This window comes from Aethina tumida, chromosome 1, assembly GCF_024364675.1.
Source record: "Aethina tumida isolate Nest 87 chromosome 1, icAetTumi1.1, whole genome shotgun sequence".
In the NCBI taxonomy this organism is placed as follows: Eukaryota; Metazoa; Arthropoda; class Insecta; order Coleoptera; family Nitidulidae; genus Aethina; species Aethina tumida.
The window spans coordinates 26657153-26671971 of NC_065435.1; the positions used below are offsets into that span (position 1 = coordinate 26657153).

The 14819-nt window shown below is 31.9% G+C and overlaps 1 long non-coding RNA gene across 1 annotated transcript in view; it reads right to left on the reverse strand.

Annotated features, from left to right (window-relative positions):
- Positions 1 to 788: 788 nt before the first annotated feature.
- LOC126264217 (uncharacterized) overlaps positions 789 to 14819 on the reverse strand; it is a 136459-nt gene continuing 122428 nt past the window's right edge. Inside the window, exon 3 of the long non-coding RNA XR_007546980.1 lies at positions 789 to 849. This is a non-coding gene — a long non-coding RNA (uncharacterized LOC126264217). The remainder of the gene's footprint in view (positions 850 to 14819) is intronic.

Here is a 14819-nt window from a genome sequence, read left to right on the forward strand (position 1 = left end):
CCTGGGCTTTTCTGGCTCCATAACCTGTTAATTTTTCTTAAAAGAATTTATTTCAGAAGAAAAACTTATATTTAAGAATTTAGTGTTAAAATTACAACTTAACTGTCTACAGGCGCACAATTCAAATTACAATTTTAACAGTTTATGTGTAGTTTCAGTACACTCCTACAGGTCATCACAACAGTTACAATTGGATTCCCAAGAGGAAATGAAACATTATTTGTTTTAAGATGTGTTATAATTTTTCATTCTTTATAATAGCCTAAGCTACATTGCGCTGTAAATTGAGAAGAATGCTTCAGGTAAACTACTTTTGGTTAACAAGACAGCATTAAATTAACTGAGGAATGCATATTATCGGATTTTGTAAGCTGGGTCAGCTCGTTGATTAATATTTATGTGATCCCATTTTCCGCACATTTTGGCAGACTGAAATATCCTTTTTCTGTAATTCGCCAAAGAGCATTATAGGATCGGACACCAATCAAAACAAAATTACACAAAGATCGGTTGTCAAGATTGTCAGTGAGTTGTCAAAGAATACGAGCCGAAACTGAGTCTGAGACGTCTAGCCATTAGCGCTGCCAAATAATTCCATTCAATTAGAAACGTTAAATAATTACTTTAATAACAAGGAGTTTATTTTCTATGAGAAGGCTCTTCTAATTCTTAGGGCACTTGGTCTAAAATACTTTAATACAATTCAATGTACATAAATTTCAACACTGAACCATAAATGGTGGGGTGCGTCGTAGTTACACAATTTCGACATCACCTCCTTGGGGGTGACCGAGTTCCAAGAAGTTTTCTGAGTTTTGGAGCTGGGAGACTTTGCAGGAGTAGGGGTGGCTAGTTGGGACAAAGATTTGGGATTAGCGTTAGGAGTAGAGGTACCATCAGAGTTTACCGATAGTATCCCTAGTTTAGACGACAAAGCTGTGTAAGCACTCTTTTGGGGTTTATTGAGTTTTTCACTTTGCTTTTCTTTTTCCCGGACCCTACACATAGTTTATTGGTTTAGTAACCGAGGTTACAAGCCAAATTAACAACTCTTCTCTTTCGATTATGGTAACTATTATAACTAAATTCAGACAAAAGAAGGACGAACAACTCAAAAAACAATTGTAATTTTCAACAATATTCCCTGGTTGCTACCCACACTTTGAACAATTGACAAAAGTCGCTAACAATAAGAAACTTTTCTGTTGTTATCAATGGCAGAGGTAACGATCGTCATTTAACCAAGTTTCGGTAGCAACTACGGAAAAGTGTTGGTAGTGATATTTTCGTTTTTATTTAGTGACCCTATTAAAGTTCCTATTAAAAGACAAGAGCCGAGAAATAAGAAAAGGAAAAGGAGGCCCAAATCCAGGTTCTATTGGCAGAAAGGAAAGCGGTACCACATCCAACGACACAGCTAGTTATTGTAAAGCCTCAGTTTTGATCGGTTACCTTAGAGTACATTAGAGTACCAATTAATTCTCTGTATCGTGTGGGGTCTTTGAATGGTTTTAAATCTCTGTTAAATTTTGAGTGGCAGTCATACAGTGTTTTAATTGGATTGCAATCTACCATTCTGAATTTCTCTGAAATATATTTTTTTTGTTTAAGTATTACTCCTTTCTTACTTTGGTTAATTTCTATTCTAAAGAAAAACCTAGCAATCTTTGATCTTCAATTTCTCAGCTAATTCTCTCTTAATTTCATTACCAGTTTGATTTTCGACAGTTCTTTTGTACTCCTTAAATTTTTCAAAAACTTCTCTCTTTGACTTAAGGAAAAAACCTGGCACCACCTATTATATTCGTCTATAAATGTAAGAAGATATCTTGATCCACCGCTGAATCTGACTCGCATTGGTCCGCAGATATCTGAATGAACAATATTCAGTAACTGCTTACTTCTTCCTTCTCTATCAGTAAAGGGTTTCCTTGCTTGCTTACCTCGTTGACATTGTCACACCACATGGGTAATTTATCATTATCCAATTTATTACCGTGTACCAGTCGCTTTCTGTACAAATCCTGTACGCCTTTATAATGTAGGTACTCTAGTTGTCTATGCCACAGGACCATTTTGTTTGAATTTCTATGCATTATTCACTTGTAGACATTTGACTTTCGTTGTGTATAAACATATTATAATATTTTTCATAAAATCAAGTAGCCCAAAAAGTTTTCTTTATTTGTTTACAACAAAACTCTAATCAGTTCAGACTTTTATTTCATAAGAAACACATCTTTCTGAAGTTGCTCCTACGCTTCAATTCAAAATTAATAGTTAAATATTCTCTCTTTATCAATGAGGTTCTTCCTCATTGAGAATTGTAATTAGCAGAAATACTTATGTACAGTAGTGCTAGAAATGAAACCGATCTTACCAAACTGTTATTTTTAGGGAATAGTTTTGGCTAAATTCATTATTTATATTTACAGGACTTCCCAACCAAACACAGAATAAGGCTTCATAAAATAACACATTGATTTGTTTTCAGAATAAATTATGATTATTTTTTTATTGGAGCAAAGAGGGGGAAATCTACAAGACGTAGTGCCGGACTTTACCGACTAAAAACCCCTCTCCGGGCAATGATCCGAAGATCAAGACCTAAGAGTAGTTAACCATAAAGGTTTAGGAAAATATAAGGGAAAACTAAAGAGGTACGTGACAATCGCTACATAGTAAAGAAAAGATGTTCAAAAGAGACGCAGAGGTCTAGACAGCCAAGAGACAAGGTCTCTTGTATCTGTCGGATTCACAGGGTTGGATATCATGCAAGCATGCAATCTCCGGATTAGAGTGTTGAAAGATAGATCTCCGGAGGTTGAGGGCATGCTATTTTCTCTGAGGCTATGAAATATGAAAAAATATGCAAGAAATCCGAAAAAAATGTCAAGAAAAAGTCACAATAAAGGAGAAAACAGCAATACCAAGAAACCGTCTTCAAAAGTTCTATCAAAAAGGCTGAGGACAGGAATGTTCCCATTGGAGTTCCACATATCTGTCTGTGTATAAAGAAGGTACTTTCAATTTATGGAAAGTTTTCCATAGTATGTGCAAACGTTTCAACTCAAATAACATCTGAGAATTAAGCATGTTTATAGTAATTATAATATTAGAATTGTGCCGTAGTAGTTTTTACTTATATTTTAATCTGTAATTTATGACGGAAAATGTGATTCATAAATAATTATATTGTGTATATCTGTATATTTTTCCACTGAATAATTGGATGTTGAAAAAATCGGCAATGTGTCGAAACCATTTTATAACACCAAACTAATATTAAAATATCGACATAAGTTAAACAAAGTAGTTTTATTTGTAAAGTTATGTTATATTTAAATATTTGGGAATCTCATTTATGGTCATCCACTGTAGGTTGAAATACAAGGATGAGATTGATTCGAAACAGTTCTACCATCAAAAATATTATAGCAAATTGAAAAATCATCACGATATTCCTTTTCTCTGTCAATTTGCTGAGACAGTGGATTAAAACGAATTATAAGAAAAGATATAACTGAACCACAATTGAGTGTTATATTAATACAATGTAAGAATCAAATCAAATATGTTTGAGAGAAGACAACTTTTTTATAAATTACTATATAGTTCTGACATATGCCATAAAGAAACGTAATTTGACATGTTATTTTATTATTTGACAAACAATTCGTTGCTATTGATACTTGTTTGCAAAATGTCACTCAATCACACACTCACTCGTTTTATTTTTTAATTACAAATTAATTAAAATTTTATTTGTTTTCAATTCTATTTCTCACCTTATAGTAGTTGAAACTTCTCTTAGCAGCAATCTATTCTAATGGAAATATAAAATTAACAAAGTTAACAAAAACAATTTCGTTTCACATATTAATTACCTGTCGAAAATAAATGTCGACGAGAGATCTGCAACTGATTTGATTTCAGTGACATGCAGGGCTCGTAATCTAAACCTTCAGACGGTAAGTTGCTATTTTTGTAACTGTTTAAATATTTCACCTTTTTAACTCAATAGTAAATTCACGTAGTTGATTCTTTCAGCTTGAATAAGTGAGCGACAGATTTCAACTATGCACTGAATTTTTCTCCTTCACCTTTAATTATCACCCTCAAACAACACTAATATACCAATCTTTCCATATTTGATAATTTTATGTCGTAAATTATTTAGATTGTACATGTCTGGATGACAAGTTCAAATAATGTTAACACAATTTATAAACCAAATCATGAAATAGTGATTTCTATTTCACAAATTTCTGGGGAAATAAGGATTTGAAATCTTTGTTGGGTTGAAATTTATAATTAATAGATTTATCTGTTGCAGTTTTGTTAAAACTTTCATCTACTTTAGTGCATATATATTTTTAGTGTTTCCATATTTTCTTGGGAGTAGGCATGTTTTGACAAAACACTGACAACATCATCGAGAACTAAAGTTGTAGGATTTTCGTTCTGCTTATTCGGTTATCATATAATCGCGATACCGATCATGGAAAGAAGTAATTATATATAATCAAACATCGCGGAGCCTTGTATCCTATTAAGCAGTATTCCTCTAAAATATCTGTAATAAGGTATATCATAATTGAAATGAAAGTTTATGCTCTTATAGACATTCAAGAAGTGAGACACAATTTACTTGCTTTACCTGTATGCTCCATACTTGCTTCAAAAATATGTTAATATCGTGGTGGTAACTCTCCATATGCGTTGGGATGTAGATGGAGTTCTTAGATACTTTATTTAAATTTGCATTCTGTAAAAAGAAATAATTTTTGGGGGTATTGCAAAAATTATCTTCAAAATTTTATTGAATAAATCATATTGTAGAAGAGAATGAAAAACACAGTGACCAAAGATTTTTTTGAAAGAAGGAAAATAACGGAGCGATTTTTAATTAGGGATGTCTCAATTTGATTATACGGCGTTGTAGTGCATTGATTCAGTCAACCAAAGGGGCGGTATATATAACACGATATTTTACACTAAATACTCTCTGTACTCTGTAATATTGTATAACTTTGGTTAACTTTCGATATATATACAAATCGGGATTTTTTTTTACAGTTTCTAAGACATTTTGGTGTTTTGTTAATATATCTTATCTCCTAACTTTATTTAAGTGAACTTTAAATATAATTGGTAATATTTTGATACAGCAAAATAAAAGCCCACGGGAAATTTTCATGTGGCTTGATTTCCAAGTATTTCATGATTAATTAACACTATTTGAAATCAGAGCTCTGAAATAGATATATTTCGTTATTAATGTAATTGTTACAATATTCCGCCTTGATTAACTGCAATAAATTCTGTATCAAAGGAAATCCAAATTTAAAAAAACAATAGAACACTTGTTGTAACTTAGCATCTGTAATTTACAACTGTTCCCAAAACTTAATTTAAAATATTAACAATTTCAACATTCAAGAGATGCTGTGAAACTTTAGAACAGTAGGTGTCTCACCATTCAAAAAATCAACAACCACATACACGCCATTAATTTATTTCAGATGTAATTCATAAGGAATAACACATGTCTAAGGAAAGGCAAATTTCATGATTAACATCAGTGAATCAAATTTAAATGGAAAATGTGCGTTGTTTAAATTAACGGTTAAGACTTGAATAATTCTATTTGGAGTAAATAATTAAATTATTTATTAACAATTTCTTAAAACGAGAGAATAAGTTTTTGAGAACTCTGGTTCTGTACGTGTGTTTTGACAACTAACTGTCAACTGATGTTGGAGATTTTGCTTGTTGGACGATTTTATAATGGCCTTACCAAGTACACAAAGTTGTTCTTCTAAATTGTCGAGATATTCTGAACACAGGATCCTATAATAATAATCGAGGAGCTATTTTTCTGTCACAGTTAACTGTGTAGCATTCTGCTGGTATAATTTAATTTACAATGCGGAAAAATATCTTATTCTTGAAAATAAAGCTTACGCTATAACAGAGTCAAGAATTGAGATGCAATTTACTTGGAAAATCATTTATTTAGAATACCGATCAGACATGTAGTAGATGTTAAGATTCTGCATATAGCATATAGATAAACCAAGTAAATTGTGTGTCACCTCTTGAATGTTTATCTTTCTTTTCAGTTATGTTATACCTTATTGCACGGTAAAGTAGGTTTTTTAGAAAAATACTACTTAAAATGATCCCAGGTTCCTATAATCGCGATTATAAGATTAGCAACTAATTAGAATGAAAATACTCCAACATGTCCAAGTAGTCTAATTTGTCAGCAAGTTGTCAAAACGTGCGTAGCGGTTACGAGCTCTCAAGAAAACGTGGAGACACTTAAAATATATATGCACTAAAGTAGATGAAAATTTCATCAAAATTACAAATGATAGAGCTAGATTGCAAATTTTTACACAGAAAATTGTCACTTGAATTTGTTTATAAATTGTGTTGTCATTATTTGAACTTGTCATCTAGACATGAGGAATCTGAATAAATTTTGACATAAAATTAGCAAAATTAGAAAGATTGGTATCTTAGTGTTGTTTGAGGGTGATAATCCAACCAAACGTGAAAGAGAGAAATTCAGTACCTAGTTGAAATTTGCCGCTCACTAATTCTTGCTTAAAGAATCAACTACGTGAATTATTTTTTGATTTAAAAAGGTGACATGTTTAAACAGTTACAATAATAGCAACCTACTGTCCGAAGGTTCCGATTACGAGTCACTGAAATCAAATCAGTTGTAGATGTCTCGACGACATTTATTTTCCATCAAAGGAATACTGTCTGTGAATCTGACAGATAATTAACATGTGAATAGAAATTGTTTTCATTAACTTTATACTTAAATGCAGAAATATATTTTGCTACTAAGAGACGTGGGGGATGAAATTGAAAACAAGTAACTTGCCTGATGTATATACACATAAATAAAATTTTAATTAATTAGTACTTACAAAATTAAACGAACATTTTGGAGTGAGTGTTGTATTGAGTGATATTTTGCAATCTTTCATGTTTCAGTAGCAACGAAGGAAGATTGTTAGTCAAATAAGAGAAAATAACATTTATGTTGCTAAGATTACGTCACCTTATGATGTATGTCAGCCTGTCCAATTATAGGCAAGAGTTATGGTTAATTCAATTAAACCTAATTCGAAATATGTGGTTTGGAATCACGTTGTCTTCTTTCAAGTAAATTTGATTTGATCTTATATTGTATTAATATTACATCAAATTGTGGTTCAGTTATATTTTTTATTATAATTCTATTCGTTTGAATCCGCAGTGTCAACAAATTGACAGAGCAAAGAAATGTCGAGATGAGTTATAATAACTTTAATGGTAGAACTGTTCCGAATCAATTTCATCCTTATATTTCAACTTACACTAAATGACTATAATTGTGGTTCCCAAATATTTAAATATAATATAACTTTCCAAATGAAACTACTTTGTTTAAGTTTTGTGGTTAATTTAATTAATTTTAACCTCCAATTAGTTAGTGGAAAGAAGTACTTAAAAGATATATGCGACATAATTTTTTAGGAAACACATTTACTGATTACAGTACAGATTAAATTTTAAGGAAGAATTACTTCGGCACTATTCTAAAATTATAATTAGAATAAACAAGCTTAATTCTCAGATGTAGGATGAGTTATAAGGTAGGTCCATACTATCGAAACATGGGACTCGAGATGGCGATCTGTGGTACAAGAATTGAACTTCTATCCAAAGAAAATTTCGACACGAAGCGGATTGAGGTAGAGGCGTTACTCACCAAAATCGATACCTGGAATTTCGTTAATGAAGTATCAAAGTCAGTTAGATGTCAGGGTGACAAAAAAAGTGAATCAGCGCTTAAAACGTGGATGTAAATAAGATAAAAAGGTAAATGCGGACATAATCCTATGCATAAGCCCATCGGACCTCAAGAGTATCAAAGGATGCGAGATTTCCAAAGATGTATGGCACTTTTGAAACAATTATTTTATATATTTTATATATTTTATATTATTTGATTAAGTATAAATAAAATTGGATAACGATAAATTACCCACGTGGTGTGGCATATATCAATGAGGTAAATATGCAAGGACACCCTTTACTGCCAGAGAATTAAGAAGTAAGCAGTTACTGAATATTGTTCATTCAGACATCTGCGGACCAAAGCGAGTTAGAACCAGAGGTGGATCAAGATATCTTCGAACATTTTTAGACGATAATAGTGGATGGTGCAAGGTGTATTTTCTCATGTCAAAAGGAGAATTTCTTGAAAAATTTAAGGAGTACAAAAGAACTGCTGAAAAACGAACTGGTAATGAAAGTAAGAGAGAATTAGCTGAGAAATTGAAGATCAAAGAATGCTAGGTTTTTTTTTGGAATAGAAATTAACCAAAGTAAGAAAAGAGTAACACTTAAACAAAAAAAATATATTTTAGAAAGTTAACAGAGATTTAAAAATGTTCAAAGACTCCACACGATACAGAGAATTAATTGGTACTCTAATGTACTCTAATCCAGCCGATCAAAACTGGGGCTTTACAATAATTAGCTGTGTCTTTCTGACAATCGAACCTGGATTTGAGCCGCCTTTTCATTTTCTTATTTCACGGTTTTTGTCTCTTAATAGGAACTTCTTCTGAAATGAAACTGGCGATGTGCCGTGTGGCTCCAATAGGACTCTGAAGCACTCAAACTTCTTGCAGGCACGCTTGCTGTTTACTCATTTCATGACCGCTAATTCAGTTATTAAACTGTTTATAGTACGAAAACCTAAACTTAATTCAGTTGTTTCTTGGATTGGTAACCAAGGTTACCAACCAGGTAAACAAATTTTTTTATTTGTCTGAATTTAGTAACTAACTAAATTCAGACCAATTCAGTTACCATATTCGAAAGAGGAGAGTTGTTAATTTGGCTGGTAACTTCGGTTACTAAATCAATAAACTATGTGTGTGAACTACGTGTAGTGTCCGGAAAAGAGACAAGCTAAGTGAAAATCTCAATAAAAACCAAATGTCTGCCGACGTTTCCAGAGGTACCCGATTTCCTTAGTGTTCAAATTTATGTATATTGAATTGTATTAAAGCATTGCATATTCTTCAGACAACAGAAGTATGTTTTACTTTTGATTAATAAACATATCGCCTTCATTGCTGTTGGAACCTGAATATGTACAAAATGTAATTTGATTTCAAAACTGAACTTGAACAATTATTTGGTAACTTACAATTTCGTCGTTGAAAAGACGAAAACTACAAAAGAAATAAGTATTTAGTCTTTACACGTGAGCTGTTTGTTTCGTTTTTTAGCTTTCAATGCAAACACAAATTTAAGCAATATCGTTTTGTCATGAAAATATTTTGGTTTATATTCAAAAAATAATAATAATTTTTTCCAGATTGATGTTTTCAATGAACTCAGAAGTCAGATTTATCTAGTAATAGAGGTCCTTATGATATTCCTTGAATGAATTGTGGATTATCATTAACAAAGCCTCTAAAAATGGAATTTAACTTGTTTTTAAAATGTGCTTTATTTCCTAATGTACAGAAAAAATCATTTATTACACCTACCTTAAATAATGGAGATAGTTTACTTGTAACAAATTTAGGCCTGTATGAAAAATGTTTTGTATTCCATAATTGTCCAAAAAAATTCATTTTCAAAATAGTTCCAAAATATTATAAATGAGAGTCAACATGGATTTTGCAAATGTAAATCTTCTGCGACCAACCTTCTTATTTATAACAATTCGACAGTTGTTGCTCTTGAAAATCATTTACAGGTTGATGTTGTTTATATAGACTTTTAAAAGGCATCTGGTAGAATCTGCCATGATTTATTGTTTGCTGAACTAACTGGGCTGGAGTTGTCAAGTAAGTTTTCCACTGTAGATAATCATAACGATTGTAATGTAAAGTGATTAGTTTTTAAAAAAAAATAAATCAACATTATTTTCGAAAGTTACACTTTACATAAAAGATTTTAATGAAATATGTTTGAAATTTAGAAATGTGTAACAGATTAGGCGGTAGTTTATCTAGAAAAGTTGGTTTGGCTCAAACTAAAATAAATTTGCGTAAATGTAAAAGAAAAACTGGTGAATATTCTGGTGCACTGATTGCAGAACAATTTTTAGATGGGATGGACAGTAATTTAGCATATAAATTCCAGCTTAAAGTATGCGTTATTGTTGAAGAAGAAATAATGTGTAGAAATAGTTAATCTTTCCATTTCTCTGTTAACATCAACTATTATTGACTAGTAATTAATAAGTCAACTTAGTTGTCACGCCCTTCCATATTCTGTCATTGTCAAAACTTTTCAGGTTATTCATCAAACTCTCTAATACCCTCAAAAATTATTTCTTATTACAAATTGCAAATTTAAATAAAGCATCCTAAGAACTCCATTTACAACTCAACGCATATGGAGAGTTACTACCACGATTTTAATATATTTTTAAAGCAAGTATGGAACATATAAGTAAAACAAGTAATCGTGTCTCACTTATGAATGTCTATAATTTCGTAAGCGTTCCTTTTAATTATGTTGCCCTTGTTGCACTATAAAGTAGATTTTTAGAAAAATAATGGTTAATAGGATTCCAGGTTCTGCGATGCTTTGTCGTATAAAATAACCTCTTTTTATAATCGGTATCGCGATTATAAGATCAGCAATTAACCAGAACGGAAATACTTCAACATTAGTTGACTAAGTTGTCAGAAAGTTGTCAAAACGTGCGTACTCGATAGCAACTTTCAAGAAAACGTGGAGACACTAAAAATATATATGTAATAAATCAACAAAAGAATGCTATTACTTATAAATTTCTACTGTAAAAAGATTGCAAATCTTTACGCAGAAAATTGTAGAATAGAAATCAATATTTCATGATTTGGTTTAAAAGTTGTGTTGACATTATTTTAACTTGTCATCCAGACATGAGGAATCTAAATAATTTTCGTCATAAAATTAGCAAATATGGAAACATTGGTATCTTAGTGTTGTGGGAGAGAGATAACCCAACCAAAAGTGAAAGAGAAAAATTCAGTGCATAGTTGAAAATTGTCGCTCACTAATTCAAGCTGAAAGAATCAACCACTTTAATTTACTGTTGATTTAAAAAAGTGAAATATTTAAACAATTACAATAATGGCAACTTCTTGTTAGAGGATTTCGATTACGAGTGCTGAAAAATCACGGAAATCACGAACTTTCAAGTTTCAGTAGCAACGAAGGAATTTTGTTTATCAAATAAAAGAAAATAACATTTATGTTGCTAAGATTACGTTTCCTTGTGACATGTGCCACACGTTACAATATAAACAAAAGGTCCAATGACCAATTAAACCATATTCGAAATATGTAAGATAGAAAAAAGTTGTCATCTTTCAAGTAATTTTGATTTGTTTCTTTCATTGTATTAAAATTACATCAAATTGTGGTTATATTTTTATTATATTTCTATTTGTTTTAATTGACAGTGTCATCAAATTGACAGAGAAAAGAAATATCGAGATGATTTTTCGATTTATTATAATAACTTTAATGACAGTGATTCATTTATTTAATGACCACGTTACAAATCACATCTGTGTGTGAAATAATATGGACAAATTGCACGTGTTGATTACCAGGAAACTTTTGCACAAACAATCAGTTCAATACGATCGTTACTATCTGTGGCTGTACAAAATAATCACAAAATCAAGTAACTAGACGTAAAGACAGCATTTTTATATGGAGAACTTGAACACACCTATTTATGACTTAACAAGAAGGGTTGGATCATGACGAAAACATGGTATGTAAATTGAACAAGTCACCATATGGGTTAAAACAATTCCCTTGCTGCTGGCATGCCAAATTCGACTCTACACCGAAAAGAGTTTTAGTATTTATATGGAACAAATTTTAAACAGAATTGAAATGACTAATGCTGATCCTAATACTGTTCCAGTCGACCCTAACATAAAGCTACAGTAGGAAGATACTACCTCACTTCTGCTCTTCATAATAACACAGCTCGTTCCGTAAAATTTTATTTGGCTACCATCGCAAATAATCTGACTTAGAGACAATAGATTTGTTGCCAATTTAGGAACACATAATAGTTTTGTAAAAAGCACGCACCTTTTTGTTTTGACCTTCATCGTCATAATGGTCCAACCTCATTTGTTCTGAGCATGGCACAGATTATACTTTGTTGTTTGCGACTCTGATTTTATGTATGACAGGAGCCGTCATATTTTCAAGCATGTTCTTACGTCTTGTCATGTGTGACGATGCATAGGAAGCCACTTACCATGGGTCATTTTGGCTGGATGTTGCCTCAAACGCAGCAGCATATGATGAACTACTTGAATTTTGTTGAACATTCTTGGTTCTGGATTTGCATTTGAGGACTTTTATGACCTTACTTGTTACAAGTGTAGCACCTTGGACCCTTACTTTGTTTCTGTGGTTGTTTTTAATTTTCTTGATGACTGACAATACTGTTGAGTCACTTTCAGGTTGTTTAACATCTTGTGATAGTTTTGATTTCACAGAAACAGAAGGTATCTTCATGCCGGAGCTTTCAATAGCAATAATCATTGGTTGATAGGATTCTGGTAGACCGGAGAGTAGCACTGTAAATAGCCATTCATCGTCAACTTCGAAACCAATGTTTCTGAGCTTGTGAGCGGTACACATTATTTTACTCATATATTTCTCTACTTTTTAACATGCAGTATGTGAAGTATTACAGAGATCATGCAGCAGCCCATCACAGCGTGTCAACCAAGATTTATCCCATACTTATTTTGCAGTACTACTCTCTTGTATGTGCACGTAATTTATTGAGTCAACTAGTAAATTTATCTTAGTTTTTGCCTTTGTGTCTCGTTTTGTGTCCACAATGACACATGTGGGGGGTTTTATGCAGTCTATAGCAAATAACCAGGTTACGTAATTATCTCGGCTGGTTAACTTTTCAATTAATGCCAATTGATTGTTTGCTGACAATTTAAGAACCCTTATTCCAAATGTTACGAGAAATCCCCTTTCAATTGTCGTATTGACGTTTTAGGTTAACTTTATTACTTTTCTCAGTAAATAAGTCTTTCTGGGCTTAAAAGAATTTATTATTTCTCAAGAAAAATTTATATTTAAGAATTTAGTGTTAAAATTACAACTTAACTGTCCACAGGCGCACAATTCAAATTAAAATTTAACAGCTTATGTGTCGTTTCAGTGCAGTTCAGTTACAATTGGCATCCCAAGAGGAGATGAAACATTATTTGTTTTAAGTTGTGTCAAAATTGTTCATTCTTTATAGTAGTGTAAGCTACATTGCGCTGTAAATTAGATTTTTTTTAGAAGAATCCTTCAAGTAAACTAATTAGGGTTAACAAGACAGCATTAAGTTAACTAAGGAAAGCATATTATCAAATTTAGTACGCTGGGTCAGCTCCTGGAGTAATATTTATACGATACACATTCTCCACATTTTGGCAGATTGAAATAACCTCTTTCCATAATTCGTCAAAGAGCATTATAGGATCGGATACCGAACAAAATAAAATTACACAAAGATCAGTTGTCAAGATTGTCAAGGGCTTGTCAAAGAATACGAACCGTATTCCATATCAGTCTTCACAATATTGCCAAACTAATTTAAGTGTTTCTTTTCTATGAAAACTTTTTTCTAAATGTTAGTGTATTGACCTTTTTGCTTTAATTCAATTCAAAATACATAAATTTGAACACTGAACAATTTCTAACATTATCTCAGTCATCTAAATCTTATCAATATTAAAATTTGCCCTAATATATATTATTCTTTTCCTTGAAAAATATTACATTTTAGCAGTGTGCGTTTATATTCGGATTCAAACTCAGATAAATAAACTATATGTAGTTTGAGGAGAAAAGACAAGCCAAGTGAAAATCTCAATAAAACCCAAAAGTCTGCCGGCGCTTCAAGAGGCCTTAAGATTAAAATATCGGAACTAGAGTGTGAACTACAACGAATGAAAGTAAGTAATGCAGTAAGCTGTCTGCTAAACTACAGACACCTTCGGTAAATCCTGGAAATACTCCTACTTCTAACACAAATCCTTTCTCCCAACTAGCCACCCCACACCTCCGAAACGCAAAAGTTTTCCACGAAGTGGGTCACGCCTATAAAAGTGATGTCGAAATCGTCTGATGATGACGCACCCCTGTGCTCACCGAAAAGACATGAAAGTACTGGAAGTCTTTATATCCATTATGGTCAAAAGCCAAAAGTGAATAATTGGAACAGTTTACCAGCATCTGGTTCTGATTTTTATTCCAATCATTGTGCATCAGTGGATATATTTTTAGTAACTGGAGATTGAAACCTGCCCCGAGTGAATTGGACTAATGATGAGTTTAGTGTTTTCATGAGTTCTGAGGTTTACTCATTAAACTATCACTTGTCATTAGTTGATTGGGATTTACTTTTAAGCAATATGGATGTTAATGATTGAGAGCACAAATCTTATGAAATTTTATACAGTATGTTCCAACTTGATCTACCTGTAAAAATAATTAAGAACTATGTTTCTTAAGTTGTTCTATAAAGAGCTTATGACATTAACAATTCATTATTCATTTGCAGATATTTGAATTTCGTTGTCATAAGCAAAATTAAATATTTTTCATAAAATCAAGTGGCCCAAAAAGATTTCTTTATTTGGTTACCACAAAACTTTAATCAGTTCATATCGAAACATACCTCTCTTATACATAATTTGTTTTCAGAGTAAATTCAATAAATTAAGATTGAAATCTGAAAGTACGATGTA